Source organism: Ipomoea nil, unplaced genomic scaffold (assembly GCF_001879475.1).
Source record: "Ipomoea nil cultivar Tokyo-kokei standard unplaced genomic scaffold, Asagao_1.1 scaffold2701, whole genome shotgun sequence".
NCBI classification, from domain to species: domain Eukaryota; kingdom Viridiplantae; phylum Streptophyta; class Magnoliopsida; order Solanales; family Convolvulaceae; genus Ipomoea; species Ipomoea nil.
In genome coordinates this window covers 266461-292383 of record NW_017619129.1, presented here as the reverse complement: position 1 = coordinate 292383, position 25923 = coordinate 266461, and the positions used below count along the sequence as shown (strand labels likewise).

At 36.3% G+C, this 25923-nt stretch overlaps 2 non-coding genes across 2 annotated transcripts; one reads left to right on the top strand and one right to left on the bottom strand.

The window, feature by feature from the left end:
* Positions 1–10628: 10628 nt before the first annotated feature.
* TRNAD-GUC lies at positions 10629–10700 on the bottom strand. Its single transcript has one exon. It is a non-coding gene; the product is annotated as a tRNA-Asp (tRNA).
* A 9436-nt stretch (positions 10701–20136) lies between these two features.
* Positions 20137–20230, top strand: TRNAY-GUA. Its single transcript has 2 exons — positions 20137–20173; positions 20195–20230. It is a non-coding gene; the product is annotated as a tRNA-Tyr (tRNA).
* The last annotated feature ends 5693 nt before the right edge of the window (positions 20231–25923 follow it).

Genomic DNA, 25923 nt, shown 5'->3' with positions numbered 1-25923 from the left:
CGTGTTTTAAAAAATAACCACCCGTGGTCCTTTTAGGACGTCTCATGGTCATTTTAAGCTCGTTTTTTTTTTTTTTTTTTTTTTTTTTTTTTTTTTTTTTTAAGAATTAGGACCACATGTGGTTACTTTTTAAAACATGGAGGACCATTAGAGGTTATTTAAAACTCGGATGACCACAACTAATAAATCGCTAATACTCAGAGGACCATTGGAGGTATTAACTCGTGACACTATATATCTATTAGTTACTTTAGTGTATAATTAAAAATCTGTGGTTAGCCAATTTACGACACTCAATGATTATAAGTCACATCATGAAATAATATTAGGAAAAACTTTTGGAAGGCAAACATTTTCTCTTATTTTATTATTGATAAATTTTATTTATTGACTCCATCTATCTCATGTCTTATTTATTATTTATTAGTCAAACTAACTCTTTCTTCTTTACCAAGACTATGTGGTCTAATGGTACCCGGGTTGGACTTCCATTTGGAAGGTTACGAGTTCAAGCCTCAGTAGGTTGAGAAAGTATATGAACAGAGACTACAATGTAATAGGGCCATTAACATTCAAAAAAAAAAAACTCTTTCTTCTTTATTTATTTTAATTATTCCAGTAACATTAAAAAAAAAAAACTCTTTCTTCTTTATTTATTTTTAATTATTTTTAATTTTTGTGTGTGTTAAATAGTACTTTTAATGTAGTTTCTAAATATATAAATTTTATATATTTTTTGAAAATAATTAGTGGTAATTTCATTAGAAATAAGCCGCTATAATGTCAGGTGGGGATAGATCTCAATACATAACAGTAGGCTGCTGGAACGCAGAGGATGCTAAAGCATGTGCTAAATAATTATCTGATCTAGGAATAAAATTGAATTAACAAAATCAAACGAAGACGTAATTGTTCTGCAGTTGTCAATAGCATAACCAATGTACGAATGAACTGTAGATGGTGGTGAGGTGAGATAACGGTGTAATGTAACACCCCCGATTTTACCATATTTTTAAAACTTAAATGCAAGAGATAAACAATCTAATCATCCATAATCATTAAGCGGAAGCAAGTCTATAGGGGGGCATTATGCCACATCTTACATACTAAAGATGCACATGCGGGAAAACTAAACCATTCAACAGAGTATAAAGAGTCAAGGCACATAGGCCGCTCAAAAGGCTCACAGGCCATCAAAAACACAACGTCTAGACAAAGGACAAAGCTATCTAACGCTCCAAGTCTAGCGCTCTCGGGTCTCTACTCAAAACCTGTAGAACAAGGAAAACATAACATGTGGATGACACCCGGTCAGCGAACATTGCTGGTAACCCATTAATAAGCGTTAAATAGCATATATAGATAAGTATAAGTCAAAACCATTTTCGAAACGGAATACAGTATATATCATTCAAAAGCCATAGAGAGAAGTCAACTTCAAGGACTCATTCACACCCTTAAAAGGAAAGGAAATCAACATCCTTACGACATTAACAAGACAAGAACCACGAAAAACAATACAACTCATGATGCATTCTACTGATCACAAAGTAGAATACATCAAGACATGCTCATTAGCAAAGAATACACATTCACACAACGGCAACTACATGCCACAGTGACAACTACATGTCAAAAGTATCATAGTTCCGACCTTATGCCTTGTTCCAACCTTATGGCTACCCCCGGCCTTATTTCGATTCCAACCATTACCTCCTAGTGCCACCATGTACTTCTGAGTCCAACCTTTTGCCTCCGGGGACCGTCGCCCCCCGCTGACACTCCTATTCACCACCGATCTCTCAGTACACGAGGGTACCATTAAATATCATATCACAAAACCGCCAATCTCGTGAGCAAAGCTCAAGTAACAAACTACCAATCTCAAACATAATCACACAAGTCATCATCATTACCAAGAAGACTAAGGTTCCACAATAACCTTAATCAAGTATCAATCAAAGGGTATAACGATTACATACGTTCACATCACAGGAATCAATCAATGGATCACAACAAAGATATGAAACTATACTCAACAACAAAGGATCACAATCCGACACCAAACGATGGTCAACACAAGTTTTCAATCCCAACAAGAAAGAACAAACCGCACATACTAGCATTTCAACATCAAACTAGCATGCTTATCAAACGGGTAAACCAAAAGTAGTTCCATAGAACATTCAAGACTCATCATTAGCCCAACGAATCACAAGGTTGGACCCTTAGCACGATTCAAGACACCAAATCCTACATGGATTCCTAACATACCGTTCTAGACATACGAAACATCAAGAAGACTCACAAATAGCCCAATAAAATAACATCGGGAGGTCAAAACATCAATACCGAGTCAAAAGAATCACGGGGAACAAATCCTCGCCACAATCCACAACGTTCCCCGCGGGTGGGGTCACGGGTGGACAACCACCCGCGGTTCTGCCCGCGGGTACAAGCCCACGATGAACCACGTACCCCGCGGGTGGGGCGACGGGTAGGCCTCTGCCCGCCGTTCCGCCCGCAGGTACACCTGTACTCCAAAATAATCCCTTCGGGGATTTCAACAACAAGTCCAAAACACCCAAAATCTCACACAAAACAACAATATGACTTGAACCCAAGAAATAGCCACGCAATGGCATTCAAGAACCCTAAGAACAAGCTCTAAACATGCATTACCACAAGACAATACATCAAATCTCACATTTCAACACAAGAATCACAAGTAGAAGCTAAGAAATCATCATATAAGTAAGAAAATAGGTTTTGTAAAGCTTGGGTTACCTTTGTAGCCTAAAACTTCTCTTTCTCACCCTTAGAAAGCCTCCCCTAAAGCTCTTCTTCCACACCAACTTCATACACCAACCAAAAGACAACAAAGATTCTATTTTTAGAAAAAGACATCTAAAAGGAGGTTAAAAACAGCAAAAGAGCAAGGATCTTACCCTCCCCTATGCTCAAGATAAGGAAAGTAGGAATCTTGGAAGACAACTTGCAAGATTTAGGATGCCTAAATTCTAGCTTGGAGAAGAAGCTACACCTTTCTAGAGAGAAGTTAGAGATTTTGTGTTTAGATTGTAGGTGAATGAAATGAAGGATGTTGCTAGGTTAGCTTGAACCACAAATTTTAAGTAGAAAGACATCTCTACCCTTACTAAAGTTGGAAGAATAAGGGAACAAGGGCACAACCCAAGAAGCATAAGGTACAACCCTAGAAGCATAAGGTACAACCCTTTGACCTTGAATGACTAGTCAAATTCTAGTCCTTCGACTATTGAATTTTCAGGATTTTTAGGAATAAATTAACAAGAAGACTAGGATTAATTTTCTAATTAATCCTTGATTAGAGTTTGGATTTACAGGGTGTCACATGTAATGTCAGAAAATCTGTGTAAAGCTGTAGTGATCTTTCGCCACGACCCTTTAACCATGATAAGGCTTCCTTGCACGCAAATGCTTCTGCCATGAGTGGTGAAAAACAATCCGGGAGAGGGGCACTGAATGCTGCAATATATCCCCCATTCGCATCGAGGAGAACTGCCCCTACCGTTGCCTTGCGCGAGTCGTGGAGGAATCCGGCATCTACCCAGCAAGTTCGTGGCAGTGGTACGGTGGTTGTAGCAGTAGCGTCAGTCGGCGGATTGTGTTGCAGTGGTGGTTCCCCGGTTGCACTTGGTTGTTCGGCTACTGATGTGGCGTCGGCGGTGGGTCACACATGACGCCATGCATGCATGGTTGCAGCAGCCGCCGCTAGTAATTTCCTTGGTCGCGGCATGAATGCATCCCATACCGCTCCGTTCTGTGCTCTCCAAATGTGATATAGAATTGCTGCTGCATGTAATATTCCATTAGAGTCTAGAACATTTAGAAGCTCAGTAAACCAAATGTGAAAAATGTTTGTCACAATATTGGAGATTGGAAGGTTGGATTGCTCCCATATGACCTTTGCAAAGTCACACAACACCAAAGCATGCATAGTGTCCTCTTGAGAGATCCCACTCATGGCACAATTTGGATCCACATCCACCCTCTTTATAAGCAAGTTTGTATTGGTAGGGAGGATATCACTAATAGCTTTCCATATAGGGACGGAGCCAGATGGGGGGCAGGGGGGCGAAACCGTTAGTGAATGGATGGTTTCCAAATGATATTGGGTATGGTTTTGTTATTGGAGAGTTGTTGAAAGCCAAAGGTGTTACCCTATCTAAGCCAAGACCCATCCAAAATCAAAACTACCTCTTTAGAACTCCAAACCCAGTTGATCCCTCACAAGCAACCACCCGAAAACGAAAACCGGCAAACCCGTCAAACCTATCCTTAACCAAGAAATCCCTTTCTATCCGAGAATCTAGTCATGGGGAGTCAAACACTCACGGGAGAGCAAGTGATGATGCTTGTAGCCATCCCTTTGTTACCTTACCCACACCTATAGTTAACCCCTCAAACCCGAATGAGGATGGAGTAAGAGTTCTAATCAAGGTTGGGAGTGTGGATGACATTCCTACGTATGGGGCGAATAGTGAGTTGTTGAAGGAGTTTGAACGAGTTAAATTTTGGAGAAATTGGAGATTGGGTGATCACCTTCGGTTGCTACAACCATATGACCGAACACTCTTGAGTTAGAGGAATTTGCTCTAACATGGATAGGCACATGAAACCTTGCTACCGCGACGAGGCTATCGGTGATAAATGAATGTTTTATCAAGAAAGTTGCTAATAGTCGGGGTAAGAAAGTAGCACAAGAGGTTACCGAAGTTGCCGTTGAGACGATTGATGGATTTGCTCGTGATGACATTGCCCGAGCCATGGTTCTTTCGAGAGAAGAAGTTCACGGTACACCGGGGGAAGTATCAACCTTGAAGGAGACCGATGGTGGAAGTCTACAAGAGTTGGATGCATTTCCTTCAAATATTGGAGAAGACAATCTTAGCTTTGATGCTATCTCTCCTCACACGGCTACAGATGTGACAAATTCGGTAAATGAAAATTTGGAGAATGATCAAGTCACAATTAATCCTATAAAATTGGTGATTGAAGAAAATGTTGACAATTTGGATGAGCATGAAAGCCGTGAGAATGCTCAAGAAGGTGTGATGCAAGTTGAATTATCTCCGTTACCCTTGAGTTGTGCCGAGCCGATTAACACTGCCACTGCCGAACCAATTGATCCTACTTTTGGTGAGCCTTTATATCTTGAGAACACACCACATGTGGAAGCACCGGAGCCGGCTGATTCTACAATGCCGAGACCATCACATGAGCCACATAAGGAGGTACATTCTCATTCCATTGATGTTGATGCTTTAAGAGAAAGTATTGTTGAAAAAGTTCACCACCAATTTGGTAATGTTGATACCAAATTAGATGATTTTCACAAAGGTGTATATGAAAGGGCCGAATCCTTGTTACTTGGACAAGGATCAATGCAAGGTGATATGGCCATGATGACCACCAAACAAGAAGAACACAACCGGGAAGTCTTGAAGATGTTCCTCGACTTGGGAAAGAAAGGAACCGATTGTGAATCAAGGCTACGGTTGGTGGAAAATCAGTTGAAAGCTCTACTACATCAAACCGGCGTGAACAATGATCTACTAGTCGGAGTCCAAAAGAGTCAACTCGAAGTTTCGGCAAGTTTTCAAAATTATGTTGATGCTGCCGAAAAGGGGGAAAGAGCACGAGGAGCTCCAAGCCATTTGGTAAATCACTTGATTGGACCGTCATCACAACGGCCACTAGTTGAGCTTGTTCGACCTCCAAGAGCACCAAGAGGAGTCTCACCTATACCAAAGGTTCAAGGCCGAGGTAGAGGAAGAATTATGGAGTATCTTGTGACTGCTCAGAGTTCGGATTTTCCAAGTCAACAAGAATGCCCAAGGTCATCACCTTCAAGATCAATCTATGATGAGAACAAGATGAAGCTTGTACGTGAGTTGGAGACTTTCTTCGGGCACTCAAGCAACGAGATGGTAGATGGAAGATCTTTTGAAGAATGCGTTGCTTGGTACCAAGCTGGAGTATTGCGAGGTGACAAGATTCAAGAAGCATATGGAAACTATGTAACCGAGCAAGTCACCGCACCATACCAATTAAAGGAAAGTGATCAAGACTTCAAGAAGCTAAGGGCACATGTGAATGCCTTAATTAGCAAGAGGTAAAAAATGAAGTCTCCTATTCTTTTTGGTGTACATAATCCTAGCTAGATTGTTCGAATTATATCTTTTTGGTACAAAATATAAAGTTGCTAGCTTACGGCTTATCTCTTTATTTTGTCTAGTATGTTTGTTTAATTGCTTTAAAGTCTCAAGATTTTAATTGGACTTAGTAATTTCATGTGAAGCGTATAATTGAGAAAATAAAATTGAAAGGGGGAAGAAAAATTAAAAGATAAAAATCAATACGCAACCCCGCGTTTTAGTCTCAATATACGTTTAGGACCGTCCAAAATTAAAATCTCTAAGTCTTAAATGTGTTAAACCCGTCAAATGGCTAGTCACAATAAAATTGGACAAAAAGATTATTTTTCAAAATTTGACATAGCCAAATGACTTGGGTATAAGTTTCGGCATCATAAAAAAGGGGGAAATTGTTAGGAACATATTGTATGAGTTTTGATGAGCCAAATGTATTTTGTAGACCCCAATTTTATTTTATTTGAGTCAATTCTGGTTCACAAAGTATGGTGCACCCCTGTCATGAAGCCTACGTGAAAGCTGGTTTGAAGGAAGAATAAATGTAAGCGGGATCATAGCTTAACACATTTATGAAGCATTAAGTCATCAAAGGTTGAGATGGATGAGATGGAAAAAGATTTGTTAAAGCACACTTGATACTTGATTATTTATAGTTCGAATCCCATTGAGAGCATTTTGGTCTAAAAAGGCTTAGACAAGGTATGGTGAAGTGCTATCATGAAGTAGTAGACATGAAGTATATCGGGTAGAGCTATCAGGAAGAAATAATTCACGTGAAGTATGGTGATATGCTTCTACAAGAGTTGTGAAACTCACGTGAAGAGATAAGAAAAAAGAATTTAAGTCTTGAAATGTATCAAATGGTTAACTAGTCGAGTTGGAAGAAGCCTTGCAAAGCAACCAAAGGATACATGGTTTAACTCTCACTTGAAGCAATTTTTATGAAGACATGATAACAAGTTCATGATACTAGCTTAACATGATACCAGTTCATGATACTAGATGGACATGATGTACTATCGGGATATGACATCATCATGATACAATTGTTAGACAGAAAGTTTTTTTTTGAGAAGCTTGCGAAGGAGTCGAAGAAGCTGATACACGAAGGAAATCTTTTATATACTCAAGCAAGAATCAGCAGATAAATTATTTGATCCACTTGGCACATCAGATTAATAATTCAACAAAAGTCATGCCTGAGAATAATTTAAATTTGGAGGCTACACATTCCAAGAAAAGCTTTGTCAGATTAATGGAGAGCAACGATAAGATTATTCAAATCTTCTGACAGACGGCGAAATGACTTTGCAGACCAAGTTGGCAAAATTATTTGATCAACTACAATTCAAAATGGACGATCAAGATCGAAAGTTGATCAACGGGCAAATAGTTTTCATTGGCTATAAATTGCCCAAGCAGACTTGAAGACAAGCAGAGATTGAACGGGAATTACAAAGAAAATTATCCAATCAAACATCAAGTGATATATTGAGCTATATACGATAGAATTCAAGTCTGATAGAAGAAATCTTTGTATTTTATTGTAAACCTTCTACTGAGTGTAGAAAAGGGGTAGAGTAACTAGAGAGAGTGAAAAACCCAGTTTGAGTGTAGCTTTGTGCGTAGCACTCGGTTGTAAAGGGCAGAGTAACAAGAGAAGCTTGTGAAAACCCGGTGAGAGCGTAGCTTTGTGCGTAGTTCTCGTGGTGTAGGAGTACAGCTTGGTGCGAAGTACTCGGGAAGGCGGAGTAACAAGAGGAGCTTGCGAAAAACCTTGGTGGAGTGTAGCTTTGTGCGAAGCACTCAGAGAAGTGTCGGTGGACACTTATTCACTATTGTATCTGGGTGATCGAAGAATAGTGAATTTCCTCCTTGAAGTGAAAGGAGAAGAGTGGACTAGGAGGATTACACCACCTCTGAACCACTATAAATCTCTCTCTCTATTTACTTACTGCTCAATTATATTTCGTGCATGCTTATATCAACTGTGAACTAACCCGTTACGATTTATCGCGTATCTTTATCTGTCTGGGTTTGATAGTTCCCTCGTTTGCCTGCAAGTGAAATTTTACATACATCATCCTTAATCTATATCAAGTGTTTCTAACATGATGCATGTATAGAATATCTCTTTGAGCACTACACAATTAAAGCATAACACTTTGCCGTTACATATTCCGCTGTGCACACTCTAAGTTGTTATACTTGATTATGCTTGTTACTTAGAGTTGAAGTTACCAAAGTGTTGTTTGCAGAAGAAAATTTGAAAAGTTAGAGAAGTCTATTCACCCCCCCCTCTAGACTTCTCGCCACCCTTTCGGGACCAACAGTGGCACCATGGTGCGTGTGGCCATCTAATTGCAACTGAAACTAGCATTTCATAGTCGGACACAGTACCTATTAGGTCCCTGTAGTGTAGCGTTTTGTTCAATTTAGTCATTGTACCTTTATTTTGTGTAATTTAGTCCATTTACTTTAAGATTTTGAACAATTAAGGACAATATTAACACCGATAATTTTTTCCGTTAAGTTTGTCCACGTGGCATTCGAACAGCCATGTCAGATTGTGCGATATGGCATAAAAGAGTATAATTCGGACAAAAATAATGTTAACAGCTCCGACCTTAGCTTAGTTGGAAGAGTGGTGGATTGTAGTTGGATTAATCTAAATTGGAAATCCTTAGGTCGTTGGTTCGATTCCGGCAGGTTGGATTGATTTTGTACAATATTAAGCTTTTTAATTTTTCCTTTGAAGAGTTAAAAAAAAAAAGACGCCGTTGCCGGGGATCCCGGGTGACAGGCGGGGATACTCACCACTATACTACAACGACTCGCTCGGCAGAACAGGACAGTCACATATTACTATTTAAGTAAACCCAATCCAATGTGGCACCATGGTTCGTGTGGCGATCTAATTGCAACAGAAACTAACATTTCATAGTCGGACAAAGTACCTGTTAGGTCCCTGTACAGTAGCGTTTTGTTCAATTTAGTTATTGTACCTTTTTTTTTTTTTTTTTTTTTTTTTTGTGTAATCTAGTCCCAGTACTTTAAGATTTAGAACAATTAAGGACAATATTAACACCGATAATTTTTTCCGTTAAGTTTTTCCTACGTGGCATTCGAACTGCCATGTCGGATTGTGCGATGTGGCAAAAAAGAGTATAATTCGGACAAAAATAATGTTAATAGCTCTGACCTTAGCTCAGTTGGTAGAGTGGTGGACTGTAGTTTGATTAATCTAAATTGGAAATCCTTAGGTCGCTGGTTTGAATCCTGCAGGTCGGATTGATTTTTTATAATATTAAGCTTTTTAATATTTCCTTTGAAGAGCTAAAAAAAAACGCCGTTACCGGGGATCGAACCCAGGTCTCCCGCGTGACAGGCGGGGATACTCACCACCAATGTTGCAAAAAGCGTTAGGCGCCCCCTAGGCGGCAAGGGGGCGCCTAGGCGCCGATTTTTTTTTAAAATTTTTTTTAATTTTAATAAAACTAAAAATTAAATTTTTTAAAAATTTAGTAATAAAACATAAGGTTTCCATAGTTATTTCTTAGAAACTACTTACGAAAGTGGTTGTACAATTGTTCAAAATATTGTTTAAACCATCAAAATACATAAAAAAACTAAAATTAAGAGCTAAAGAGGCATTTTTTTTGAGAAATTAGTGGACCAAACCGCCTTTGGCTGTTTGCGGTGTATAGATCTCAAAAAAATACGCGATTTGAAAAAAAAAATTTCCAAATCAGACAACCGAGTCAAAAGTTATGCATTCCGAAACGTTTTCCACATTTTCAAAAAAAAAAAAAAAATCACCGAACAGGCCGCCCACGGAGGAGGCTGCCGAGGCTATTCCTCGCGGCGGCCTCCCACCGCCTAGCGCCTAGGCGCGATTTTTGCAACACTGCTCACCACTATGCTATAACGACTCGCGCGGCAGAACATGACAGTCACATATTACTATTTAAGTAAACCCAATCCAAAGTGGCACCACGGTGCGTGTGGCCATCTAATTGCAACTGAAACTAGCATTTCATAGTCGGACAAAGTACTTATTAGGTCCCTGTAGTGTAGCGTTTTGTTCAATTTAGTCATTGTACCTTTATTTTGTGTAATTTAGTCCATGTACTTTAAGATTTTAAACAATTAAGGACAATATTAACACCAATAATTTTTTCCGTTAAGTTTGTCCACGTGGCATTCGAACTCCCATGTCAGATTGTGCGATATGGCATCAAAGAGTATAATTCGGACAAAAATAATGTTAACATCTCCGACGTTAGCTTAGTTGGTAGAGTGGTGGACTATAGTTGGACTAATCTAAATTGGAAATCCTTAGGTCGTTGGTTTGATTCCGGCAGGTTCGATTGATTTTGTACAATATAAAGCTTTTTAATTTTTCCTTTGAAGAGCTAAAAAAAAAAAAGACGCCGTTGCCGGGGATCGAACCCGGGTCTCCCGCGTGACAGGCGGGGATACTCACCACTATACTACAACGACTCGCGAGGCAGTACAGGACAGTCACATATTACTATTTAAGTAAACCCAATCCAATGTGGCACCCTAGTTCGTGTGGCGATCTAATTGCAACTGAAACTAACATTTCATAGTCGGACAATGTACCTGTTAGGTCCCTGTACTGTAGCGTTGTGTTCAATTTAGTTAATGTACCTTTTTTTTTTTTTTTGTGTAATCTAGTCCCAGTACTTTAAGATTTAGAAAAATTAAGGACAATATTAACACCGATAATTTTTTCCGTAAAGTTTTTCCTACGTGGCATTCGAATTGCCATGTCGGATAGTGCGATGTGGCATAAAAGAGTATAATTCGGAAAAAATTAATGTTAATAGCTCCGACCTTAACTCAGTTGGTAGAGCGGAGGACTGTAGTTTGATTAATCTAAATTGGAAATCCTTAGGTCGCTGGTTTGAATCCGGCAGGTCGGATTTATTTTTTACAATATGAAGCTTTTAAAATTTTCCTTTGAAGAGCTAAAAAAAAACGCCGTTGCCGGGGATCGAACCCAGGTCTCCCGCGTGACAGGCGGGGATACTCACCACCAATGTTGCAAAAAACGTTAAGCGCCCCCTAGGCGGCTAGGGGGCGCCTAGGCGCCGATTTTTTTTATTTTTTTAATTTTAATAAAATTAAAAATTAAAAATTTTAAAATTTAGTAATAAAACATAAGGTTCCATAGTTATTTCTTTGAAACTACTTACGAAAGTGGTTGTAAAATTGTTCAAAATATTGTTTAAACCATCTAAATACATAAAAAAAAACTAAAATTAAGAGCTAAAGAGGCATTTTTTTTGAGAAATTAGTGAACCAAACTGCCTTTGGCTGTTTGCGGTGTATAGATCTCGAAAAAATACGCGATTTGAAAAAAAAAATTTCCATATCAGACAACCGAGTCAAAAGTTATGCCTTCCGAAACGTTTTCCACATTTTCAAAAAAAAAATAAAAAAAAATCGCCGAACCGGCCGCCCGCGGAGGAGGCCGCCGAGGCCATTCCTCGCGGCGGCCTCCCACCGCCTAGCGCCTAGGCGCGATTTTTGCAACACTGCTCACCACTATACTACAACGACTCGCGTGGCAGAACAGGACAGTCACATATTAGCATATAAGTAAACCCAATCCAATGTGGCACCTCCTTCACCAATTTGAATGAGCGTTTCCCAAACTTCCTTCGCGGATTGACATTTTTGAACTTTTGGAAATATCGTGTCATTGATAGATTTAAACAAAATATCCTTGGCAATATTGTCCAAGTTATTTCTTGTTCTATCTTCACGAGACCATTCCGCTTTCGGTTTTGGAATATGTTGTGGAGTGTCACTTGTTTGTACGGATGAAGTGTTGACTTGTAAAATCTCAATAGGACCACTTGTAACCACTTCCCACATTTCATCATGTAACGCGGATAGATGTACCTGCATGCGAATTTTCCAATCATCAAATTTTTCTAAGGAAAATAATAAATTTTGGGCAAGAGCCATATCTCTTTTTATCATCTTGATTTTTCGAGATCTGTCTAGCAGTCAAAATTGACTAAAAAAGACAACCGCTCTGATACCAATTGTTGGTCCCGATAGGGTGGTAAAAGTCTAGAGAGGGGGGGGGGGGGGGGGTGATTAGACTTTTAAACTTTTTCACAATAAATAACTCTTTGGTAATTTTAACTCTAAGTATCAAGTGAATAGAGTAAGCTTGAACTGCACAGCGGAATAAATAAGTGTAAAGAGTTATGCCCAATTAATAATTTAAATCACATGCACACGTATGGAATGAATGCTCAGATGAGGTGTAAATATGACATGAATATCTTGAATATTTAAAGGAGACGGTCAGAGACGGAGCCAGAAATTCGGTTGAGGGGGGGCGAAACAGTACAGACGGATTCAGAAATTTTTTCAAGAAAAGGCAAAACATTAGAACAAAAGAGATAATTTAAAAATAAATAAATAAACTACCTAAGAAATATAATTGTAAATATTGTTGGATATGAATGAAAAATAAAACATATCGAAACTTTATAAAAATATTCATAACAAAATATGAAACATAATTAATAAAATAATTTGAATAGAAAACACATTATAAATTACACATCTTATTATAGAGAGAGTGTGTGTAATATTAAAAAAGCTATTAAAAAGGAATTGTAAAAATATGTTGGTGCTAAGATTAGAACCCTTAACCTTATTATTACTAAAGATGTGCTCTACCACCTACTCTAACTCACTTCTTGTTAACATTTTATAGTTTTTTTATACTAATACTAAAACATGTACTATACATACATATATACATACAAATACTATATATGAGGTGGGGGTGGGGTGAGGGGGGGCAGCCGCCCCCCCTGCCCCCCTCCCTCCGTCCCTGGAGATGGTGCACTCAATATTTAACAACAATATTCAATATTATAAGTAAGATATCGTATCATGTCGACCGTGTGACGAACGTCACATGCAACACGTCAAACTTGCTTAGAATAAGTCAATATTTAAGCTTGGACAGTTTGAGTTGCATGCATACGTGAAAACACGCTAAACCAGAAAGATTAAGATTAACTATGAATAGTAAACGGGTTAGTCGGATAAGATAGATAGATAGAGCAAATTATGTAAGTGCGGTATGTAAATGAGAGAGGCAATTTATAGTGGTTCGGAAGTGGCGTAATCTTCCTAGTCCACTTTACTCCATTCACTTCTAGGAGTAATTCACTATTTTCCACACACAGTTACAATAGTGAATAAGCGCTACACAAGCACTTCTTCCGGATGTCTTGCACACAGCTACACCCAACTCCGAGTGTCTCACACACGGCTACACTCAACTCTGAGTATTTCGCACACAGCTATACTCAACGCCAACTAAGTGTTTTGCACACAGCTACACTTAGCAACTACGAGTGTTTTGCACACAGCTACACCCACTAGAGTATTTTGCACACAGCTATACTCTTTTTACAATTACAAATACAAAGGTAATTGTATCTCTCTCCAACTAGTTTTGAGACTATTCAGACTAAGTCTCTTAAAGAATATTTGAGCACTTGCACTTCTTATCTCATGTGTATTCACTTGTTCGTATTTTTTTATTCACCTCTATCTGTCTTCAAGTCTTCATGGCTTTTTATAGGCAATCAAATATATCCGTTGGAGTGGGATAATTTGATATTTGAAATTTGAATCTTCATAGCATGATATTGTTGACAATAGTAGATCTTCAATTTTGATTTGATTGTCAACTTGTCTGACAAAATAATATTTTATCTCAACTTGATTTTCAAGTTGTTTCTTAAAATATTATTTTTGTTGTCAATTTGAATTTCCAACGAATCTTTGAAATAAATTCTTCTGATTGAATTTATTTCTAGGATAAGTTTTTATATTCATGTCTTCATAAATATTTTTTCCGTTCTGATCAGTATCTTCAGGCAATTTTGTATTCTTGTGGCATGTGGGCTGATTCAAAATAAATTCCTTCGAATTTATCCATTTTCAGATCATCTTGCTTCTTTGCCACATTGTGCTTCGTTGACTTTGGCACTTTTTGCTTGTTTGACTTGAACATTGTGCTTCTCTGATTTGGTCACATTGTGCTTCTTTGGACACATCGTGCTCCTTTGGAACATTGTGCTCCTTTGGCACATCTTCTTGCCACATTGTGCTTCGTTGACTTTGGCACTTTTTGCTTGTTTGACTTCGAACATTGTGCTTCTCTGATTTGGTCACATTGTGCTTCTTTGGACACATCGTGCTTGTTCACATTGTGCTCCTTTGGCACATCTTGCTTGTACGCATTGTGCTCCATTGGCTTCGAACATTGTGCTTCTCTGATTTGGTCACATCGTGCTTCTTTGGCACATCTTGCTTGTACGCATTGTGCTCCATTGGCACATCTTGCTTGTACGCATTGTGCTCCTTAAGAACATTGTGCTCGACTTGTAAAAATAAGTCTTTGGGGGGAATCAATCTCGGGCATGATCGTTTTAAGTATGGACTTCTACCATTTCGCCGTTAGGCTCATCCAATCATTTCTTGCAACGCCATTCCTTTATGCTTTTTTCTCGGATGAATACTCGTAGGACCAAAATTAATTTTCCAAATTAATTTTGTTCTTCATATGGTAGATTCCCATTGACTCGATATTCTGATTTATGATGCTTGTACTAAAAGACTTTAAAAAAACTAAGGGGATTTAAAATACATTTGGCTCATCAAAACTTACAAAAATATTCCTATCACTGTAGTTAGACTAATCTAAATTGGAAATCCTTAGATCGCTGGTTTGATTCCGGCAGGTCGGATTGATTTTGTACAATATTAAGCTTTTCAATTTTTCCTTTGAAGAGCTAAAAAAAAAAGACACCATTGCCGGGGATCGAACTCGGGTCTCCCGCGTGACAGGCAGGGAAACTCACCACTATACTACAACGACTCGCGCAGCAAAATGGGACAGTCACATATTACTATTTAAGTAAACCCAATCAAATGTGGCACCCTGGTTCGTGTGGCGATCTAATTGCAACTGAAACTAACATTTCATAGTCGGACAAAGTACCTGTTAGGTCCCTGTACTGTAGCGTTTTGTTTAATTTAGTTATTGTACATTTATTTTGTGTAATCTAGTCCCTGTACTTTAAGATTTAGAACAATTAAGGACAATATTAACACCGATAATTTTTTCTGTTAGGTTTTTTTCTACGTGGCATTCGAACTGCCATGTCGGATTGTGCGATGTGACATAAAAGAGTACTGTAGAGCGGAGGACATTAGTTTAACTAATTTAAATTGGAAATCCTTAGTTCGCTGGTTCGAATCCGGCAGGTCGGATTGATTTTTTACAATATTAAGCTTTTTAATTTTTCCTTTGAAGAGCTAAAAAAAACGCCGTTGCCGGGGATCGAACCCAGGACTCCCGCGTGACAGGCGGGGATACTCACCACCAATGTTGCAAAAAATGTTAGGCGCCTAGGCGCCAATTTTTTTATTTAATTTTTTTTAATTTTTAATAAAATTAAAAATTAAGATTTTTTAAATTTAGTAATAAAACATAAGTTTTCCATAGTTATTTCTTAGAAACTATTTACGAAAGTGGTTGTAAAACTGTTCAAAATATTGTTTAAACCATCAAAGTACATAAAAAACTAAAATTAAGAGCTAAAGAGGCATTTTTTTGAAAAATTAGTGGACCAAACCGCCATTGGCTTTTTGCGGTGTATAGATCTCGAAAAAATAAGCGATTTGAAAAAAAAAATTTGTCCAAATCAGACAACCGAGACAAAATTTATGCCTTCCAAAACTTTTTCGACATTTTCAAAAAAAAAAAAATAAAATCGCCGAACCGGCTGGTTAGACAGTCTAGTCCATTCCTCGCGGCAGCCTCCCACCGCCTAGCGCCTAGGCGCGATTTTTGCAACACTGCTCACCACTATGCTACAACGACTCGCGCGGCAGAACAGGACAGTCACATATAACTATTTAAGTCAACCCAATCCAATGTGGCACCATGATGCGTGTGGCCATTTAATTACAACTGAAACTAGCATTTCATAGTCGGACAAAGTACCTGTTAGGTCTCGGTAGTGTAGCGTTTTGTTCAATTTAGTCATTGTACCTTTATTTCGTGTAATTTAGTCCATGTACTTTAAGATTTTGAACAATTAAGGACAATATTAACACCGATAATTTTTTTCGTTAAGTTTGTCCACGTGACATTCGAACTACCATGTCAGATTGTGCGATATGGCATAAAAGAGTATAAATCGGACAAAAATAATGTTAACAACTCTGTCCTTAATTAGCTCAGTTGGTAGAGTGGTGGACTGTAGTTGGACTAATCTAAATTGGAAATCCTTAGGTCGCTGGTTTGATTCCGACAGGTCGGATTGATTTTGTACAATATTAAGCTTTTTAATTTTTCATTTGAAGAGCTAAAAAAAAAAAAAGACGCCGTTACCGGGGATCAAACCCGGGTCTCCCGGGTGACGGGCGGGGATACTCACCACTATACTACAACGACTCGCGCGGCAAAACAGGATAGTCAGATATTACTATTTAAGTAAACCCAATCAAATGTGGCACCGTGGTTCGTGTGGCGATTTAATTGCAACTGAAACTAACATTTCATAGTCGGAGAAAGTACCTGTTAGGTCCCTGTACTGTAGTGTTTTGTTCAATTTAGTTATTGTACCTTTATTTTTTGTAATCTAGTCCTTGTACTTTAAGATTTAGAACAATTAAGGACAATATTAACACCGATAATTTTTTCCTTTCAGTTTTTTTCTATGTGGCATTCGATCTGCCATGTCGGATTATGCGATGTGGCATATAAGAGTACAATACGGACAAAAATATAGTTAATAGCTCCGACAGGCGGGTATACTCACCACCAATGTTGCAAAAAACGTTAGGCGCTGATTTTTTTATTTATTTATTTTAATTTTTTTTTATTTTTAATAAGATTAAAAATTAAAATTTTTTATATTTAGTAATAAAACATAAGGTTTCCATAGTTATTTCTTAGAAACTATGTACGAAAGTCGTTGTAAAATTGATCAAAATATTGTTTAAACCATCTAAATACATAAAAAACTAAAATTTAGAACTAAAGAGGCATTTTTTTGAGAAATTAGTGGACCAAACCGCCTTTGGCTGTTTGCGGTGTATAGATCTCGAAAGAATACGCGATTTGAAAAATTTTTTTTGTCCAAATCAGACAACCGAGTCAAAAGTTATGCCTTCCAAAACTTTTTCGACATTTAAAAAAAAAAAATCGCCGAACCGGCCGATTAGGCGGTCTAGGCCATTCCTCGCGGCGGCCTCCCACTGCCTAGCGCCTAGGCGCGATTTTTGCAACACTGCTCACCACTATAGTACAACGACTCGAGGGGCAGAACAGGACAGTCACATATTACTATTTAAGTAAACCCAATCCAATGTGACACCATGGTGCGTGTGGCCATCTAATTGCAACCAAAACTAGCATTTCATAGTCGGACAAAGTACCTGTTAGGTCCCCGTAGTGTAGCGTTTTATTCAATTTAGTCATTGTACCTTTATTTCGTGTAATTTAGTCCATTTACTTTAAGATTTTGAACAATTAAGGACAATATTAACACCGATAATTTTTTCCGTTAAGTTTGTCCACGTGGCATTCGAACTGCCATGTCAGATTGTGCGATATGGCATAAAAGAGTAAAAATTGGACAAAAATAATGTTAACAGCTCTGACCTTAGCTCAGTTGGTACAATGGTGGACTGTAGTTGGACTAATCTAAATTGGAAATCCTTAGGTCGCTGGTTTGATTCTGGCAGGTCGGATTGATTTTCTACAATATTAAGCTTTTTAATTTTTCCTTTGGAGAGCTGAAAGAAAAAAAAAAGACGCCGTTGCCAAGGATCAAACTCGAGTCTCCCGCGTGACAAGCGGGGATACTCACCACTATACTACAACGACTCACACAGTAGAATAGGACAGTCACATATTACTATTTAAGTAATCCCAATCAAATGTGGAACCATGGTTCGTGTGGCGATTTAATTGCAACTGAAACTAACATTTCATAGTCGGACAAAGTACTTGTTTGGTCCCTGTACTGTAGCGTTTTGTTCAATTTAGTTATTGTACCTTTATTTTGTGTAATCTAGTCCCTGTACTTTAGGATTTAGAACAATTAAGGACAACATTAACACCGATAATTTTTTTCTTTCAGTTTTTTTCTATGTGGCATTCGATCTGCCATGTCGGATTGTGCGATGTGGCATATAAGAGTACAATACGGACAAAAATATAGTTAATAGCTCTGACCTTAGCTCAGTTGGTAGAGCGGAGAAGTGTAGTTTGATTAATCTAAATTGGAAATCCTTAGGTTGTTGGTTCAAATCCGGCAGGTCGGATTGATTTTTTACAATATTAAGCTTTTTAATTACTCCTTTGAAGAGCTAAAAAAAAAACGCCGTTGCCGGGGATCGAACCCAGGTCTCCCGCGTGTCAGGCGGGAATACTCACCACCAATGTTGCATAAAACGTTAGGCGCCGATTTTTTTATTTATTTTTTTGATTTTTTAAATTTTTACTAAAATTAAAAATTAAAATTTTTTAAATTTAGTAATAAAACATAAGGTTTCCATAGTTATTTATTAGAAACTATGTACGAAAGTGGTTGTAAAATTGTTCAAAATATTGTTTAAACCATCTAAATACATAAAAAACAAAAATTAAGAACTAAAGAGGCATTTTTTTTGAGAAATTAGTGGACCAAACCGCCTTTGGCTGTTTGCGGTGTATAGATCTCGAATGATTACGCGATTTGAAAAAAAAATTGTCCAAATCAGACAACCGAGTCAAAAGTTATGCCTTCCAAAATTTTTTCGACATTTTGAAAAAAAAAAATCGCCGAACCGGCCGGTTAGGCGGTCTAGGCCATTCCTCACGGCGGCCTCCCACCGTCTAGTGCCTAGGCGCGATTTTTGCAACACTGCTCACCACTATACTACAACAACTCGCGCGGCAGAACAAGACAGTCACATATTGCTATTTATGTAAACCCAATCCAATGTGACACAATGGTGCGTGTGGCCATCTAATTGCAACCGAAACTAGCATTTCATAGTCGGACAAAGTACCTGTTAGGTCCCCGTAGTGTAGTGTTTTGTTCAATTTAGTCATTGTACCTTTATTTCGTGTAATTTAGTCCATTTACTTTAAGATTTTGAACAATTAAGGACAATATTAACACCGATAATTTTTTCCGTTAAGTTTGTCCACGTGGCATTCGAACTGCCATGTCAGATTGTGCGATATGGCATAAAAGAGTAAAAATCGGACAAAAATAATTGTTAACAGCTCTGACCAAAGCGCAGTTGGTACAGTGGTGGACTGTAGTTGGACTAATCTAAATTGGAAATCCTTAGGTCGCTGGTTTGATTCCGGCAGGTCGGATTGATTTTCTACAATATTAAGGTTTTTAATTTTTCCTTTGAAGAGCTAAAAAACAAAAAAAAAATGCCATTGCCGGGGATCAAACCCAGGTCTCCCGCGTGACAGGCAGGGATACTCACCACTATACTACAACAACTCGTGCGACAAAAAAGGACAGTCACATATTACTATTTAAGTAAACCCAATCAAATGTGGCACCATGGTTCGTGTGGCGATCTAATTGCAACTGAAACTAACATTTCATAGTCGGACAAAGCAACTGTTTGGTCCCTGTACTGTAGCGTTTTGTTCAATTTAGTTATTGTACCTTTATTTTGTGTAATCTAGTCCCTGTACTTTAGGATTTAGAACAATTAAGGACAACATTAACACCGATAATTTTTTCCGTTAAGTTTTTTTTATACGTGGCATTCGAACTGCCATGTCGGATTGTGCGATGTGGCATAAAAGAGTACAATACGGACAAAAATATAGTTAATAGCTCCGACTTTAGCTCAGTTGGTAGAGCGGAGGACTGTAGTTTGATTAATCTAAATTGGAAATCCTTAGGTCGCTGGTTCAAATTCGGCAGGTCGGATTGATTTTTTACAATATTAAGCTTTTTAGTTATTCCTTTGAAGAGCTAAAAAAAAAAACGACGTTGCCGGGGATCGAACCCAAGTCTCCCGCGTGTCAGGCGGGAATACTCACCACCAATGATGCATAAAACGTTAGGAGCCCCCTAGGCGGCTAGGGGGCGCCTAGGCGCCGATTTATTTATTTATTTTTTTAATTTTTAATAAGATTAAAAATTAAAATTTTTTAAATTTTGAAATAAAACATAAGGTTTCCATAGTTATTTCTTAGAAACTATGTACGAAAGTGGTTGTAAAATAGTTCAAAATATTGTTTAAACCATCTAAATGTTAGATATACAATAGTCTAACTATAATAAACCATAGTATACGAGAAACCTGACCTCGTATGATAGCGGAAGCGTAGCCATGTGGATCTCCAGCCATAGTTGATGTTCCTGTAGTATTGCCTCTTAACGGTAGACCGTTAGCCATGTTTTGCCTCAGACCTGACTCAGAACCCTTGATGGTGTATTGGTATTTACTGAGCGGTCTGAGTACCGTAACTGAATGTGCTATCTAATCCATAATCCCGTATCCCATCAATCCAGGTTATATTAGGCACAGAGTTTGGTTGACTAACAACTTCTAGTTATTAAGTCCAACCAGACCACTTAATAAGCCTAGTCAACTTGCACCACTTAATTAAGGCCCTAATATATAATATATAATATATAATATATATTATTAGGGGAAATCTTACATTCTCCCACTTGGTGCAAGTACTAGCACAACCATCATCAAAGAACAAAACACACGAATCATAGTGATACGTCCTTTATTTAATCAGAGTAGTATCCATTATGGTCACATGCATTTTAATTCTCCAACTTAGGTCCTTAATGAACAAACCCTATGTTTATTCTCGGTACCTTAAGGGATGTTTCTCAAAATACATTATGTGCACAACTGAAGGAGAAAACGCATCCAAATTGTACAAAAGAGTACACTGTATGATCTCTAAAACTTTATAAGCATGCCTTAAGTAGAGATCTCTTAATGTTAGCATAATGCTAACTATATTCCATGACTTCTTTATAAGTTAACTTTAAGTACTATCTCTAACAGCTAAGAGCTTGGAGTTAACACGTCTGTTACTCCCACTCATCAAAAATAGCCAAAAGATAGTCAAGTCACAGAAGTATTCCAATAACTTAGACAATAAACCAAAGGTCTAAGTCCATAAATTTGGAATCTTAAACATACACCATAACTTCCCAAATAACTTCAATGTCCATTTTAAATGAACTGAACATAATGAGTCTTACTTATATGTCCCACAAAATTGTCTTAAGCCTTACAAACCAAAATGGTCCAGGATCAATTTTGAAGAAACTAAAGACTCTATTAATCACTGAAGAATTTATTAAATTACAGTGCACCACAAGTTAAATGCTTTTGTTCTAATAAATTTCATAATATTGTTGCAACATTTTCATAAATATGTTGCACAACCGAATGTTCAATAATTTGAACTTATGAATTTATATGAACAAATACAAGATTAATACTTGTGGAATCTTATGGACTTATTGTGTAACATACAATCCAATTTGAAACGTATGAAGCCAATTAAATCCATAAGCTTTAGTGGAGTATCTTAATGATCTTTTTCTAAATGATCACTCCCACTGATTAAAATATTCTTCAGCGAAATTAATAAAGTGAACTTAATAATATACATACTCATAATTGATTTATTGACCAACTAACAAATGAAGACACAATTCCCCACCATTAGTTGGACATACTAAATAATCAATTTTTGGTTCCAATTAAAGTCCAACTAAATAATGAAGATATATTTCCCCACCCTAGTTGGACATACTAAAAAATACAAAATGCATCTTTCAAAACCAAGTTAGAATTCGGCTCAAAAGATACATTTTAGTATTATTGGAATCCAAAAGAGTTATGTCAAATCACGTAACTTACTACAGTTAGTCTGAAGAACCGAGCAAGATTCGTGGATTAATTAATATAAGTGGCTAAATTTTGGGAAGTGACTGAAAAACATGTTTTGCCAATGCAAACCATGAAACTTAGAATTATAATTGAACTGAATTTATAACTCTAAGAAATTGTGATAAAATTATCATCTAATGGGTTGAAGGATTTATTGACATAAAACTTGCCTGTGGGCTAAAGTTTTAATTCTATTAAATCCAATTAAACCCTTATAATATTTTTCACAATTACTAAAGAGCCAGAAGAATCTAGTGACATAAAACTTGCCTGTGGGCTAAAGTTTTACTCAATTAGATCCAACTGAAAAATGTTATTTATGATGAAACCATTATCAAATGAGTTGAAGAATCAAATGACATAAAACTTGCCTGTAGGCTAAAGTTTTAGTCAATAAGATTCATTGCTATCATTATGATAAAAAACTTAAGAGATCATGTTCCTTTTCTTAATCCCTGTGGGCAAATTAAGAAATATGATCTAAAGTTTACATCATAAAATTAAACTTCATGATAGAACTGAAAATTATTTACAAATAACCATAAAGTAAATAAATTCATTTATTTCTATCGTCACTGATAAAACTACTAAACTACATTCCGATACATAATTGCCTGTGGGCTAAATTATGACCGTAGTCCAGTATTTCATCCTGATTAATTATACAAATATAACGAAATTGCCTGTGGGCTAAATTTCATCATATTACATACAATTAATCACAAATGATATGTCTAAAACTTTATGTGATCAAAATAAACCGCTTAATATATAATTTTAACAGATTAAGGATGCTGTGGCTACTCCAAAACCAAATTAAAACTATAAGATCACTAGACAATTATCAATTGCTTGCCTAAACTTTATGTGATCAAAACTTAACAATCTTAGGTAGCTGAATATGCTGTAGCATTTCCTTAATTAACCAAGATTGAAAACTTAAGAGACTTCAGTAAATTAAAGATGTTTTGGCTATTCTTTAATGAACCGAAATCAAATCACATTGGCAAGGAATACTTAAAATTTTGACAAACAGATTATACCAGATTGTGATGGGAAAATCTAAATATACTCCAAGGAAAGGCGGTTAGAGACTAAGTCTCACTGAAAATCAATTCCTTAAATAGAGTATCAATTTAAGGAGACTAGTGGCACACGATGTTCTTAAGTCATGGCCATTAAAACTAGTATGTCTCCCCGATTCATATATACTTAATGTATAACTGTTTGGGGGTATGAACCTAAAACTGTAGGGTATACACCAGAAAACTGTAGGGTTCACCTATGATTAAAGCTTAAATGGTGAACTAAAAATAGCGGACTAAACGTGCTTAAATTCAGGCACTACCGCAACTGAAGTTTATGCATAAGTCCAACTTAAATAGGAACTAATATAATTCCATCCCAAAGTATGCATTGCTAAAGGCATAATAAAATTGCATAATTTAAAACAAAATATTATGCTTAAGACACATATGCATAAAATTAAACATTAAACTCATATATTCCAAATAAATTGCATAACTTAAAGCAAATTTACAATATGAGATTTCAAAGTATAAATTTAATATTCAAACATCAATGAGTCCAAACCAAAAGAGATCCAACATTTTGAATAATAATGTACTGAATATATACTTTAAAATTTTTAAATTGTAAGCCCATGGTAAAATGTTTTAATGCATAAAGATCAAATTTATGAGAAATAACTGAATTTACAAATTCAAACAATATCAAACCAAAAGGATATGCTATCATTTGTAAATCAAAATCTCACAAACCCTAATTGCATAATTAAACTTAATATTATGCACTTAATATGATCGAATGCATAAAACAATCTAAAGAGTATGAACTAACTAAAGAATATGAATTTAAACCAAATATTCATTTATTCATACTTAACCAAATATGGACAATCATAATTCAAGGAACTAAATGAATTATAGAATTAATGGCAATTGTCAATTGCCTAGAAAATATGTTTTTCCAAAATTACTAAATTGATTCAAAATCACTCTCCATAACCCAGTTAATAATATTATTATTATTAATGGCAAAATTGCAAATAACCAAAATAGCAATAAATAGCCATAATAATATTATCACATTATGTATGTAGGAGACTAAATATGGAAAAACAATGGTTAAAACCGCTAACATTTATAAACGTTTTTGGATAAAATTTTGAAAACTTAATAAAATTTGAAGTCCGAAAAATATTAATGTCCAGAAAATTATTTTCTGAACTGGAGTATTGTCACATAAATTTATTTGAAAACAGTTCAAGGTACATAACTGAATACCATAACAATATTAATGTCATCATCAATTAACTAATTATTAATAGCAATAAGTAACATTATAATCACTATTAACATTAGTAATGACAAACTAAAGTATGGTAATGCACTTTTAATGTTTTCATTTTTCTAAAGATAAACTATGCGACTAGTCCAAATTAGCGGTTAACTGTAACTGTAGCACTAATTATCAATAACAACCATAAAAGATAATTAATGACTAACCTTAATGATGCAAACCGCATCTGCCCATTGCGCTAACAACGATGACGATCCACAAGAGAAGAAAAGACTCCAGAATTCTCCCAATCTTCACTATCGGTGTCAATAAACTCGATGCAGCGTCCAATGGTACGTTTAAAAATTTATTGGTAGGACTTAATTACCAACATTAATAGTCATGTAAAATGAAGTGGTAATCATGCCAATGTACCAAATATAGCATATTACCATGAAATGATAATTATTATGAAAAGTAATAAAATGAGATTAGTCCCTAAACTTAATAATATTAATTAATAATGCCAATTAATAATAAATACAATAAAGGCAAAACTGTAATTAAGGGATGTCAAATACTAATCTCAATTTTACCACATAATAATTAATCAGGACTATTATGATACTTAGGGAGACTGAAGTTAGGTAATAACCAAATTACCATTATTCTAACAATATACCAATTATATTGCTTTTGTCATAAAATTAAAGACTTAATATTATTATTAAGGCCCTGAAACTATTGATAGATTAAAAACTAATCAACTTAAACAATAGTTTGTAATTCTTAATGGCCAAAATAACAATTAAATCCTTAATCCTTAATGTCTCAAAATAGATCAAGACAATAATTATAGCCTTTAGTCACTCAAATTAGGCACATAAACCTCAATGACCCAAGTGAATTATAACATGAATAAAAAATGGTCTAAGTACTGAAATAGACCCAAAACTTAATATTATTACCAACGATGAATACCAAAAATTGTAGTTAGTAATAAATAAGAACTTAATAAACATGTTATAAACTCAAAAAGAGCTATAATTATTATTTAAATATCAATCAAAATTGTGGGATCCATACTTTAATGACCCAAGATAGGTCCCAAATAGCTTGTTCAAAATAGGTTCTAAAGTCCCAGAGACATATAGAACTAAAATATGTCCAAAATTAAGGGGAAACCACAACAAGCTACCTTTAATAGGCCGTAATGACTAAAATTGGCCTAATGGTCCAAAATTGAATGATATTTGATATAGAGACTATGAGTTAATAATATGCTATACCCAACCTTAATATATGCTTTTCTAAATGTACAATTATAATAAAATAATTTATGAATACAAAGCATGCTTGGATTTGCATATTAATATATTATTAATTCATA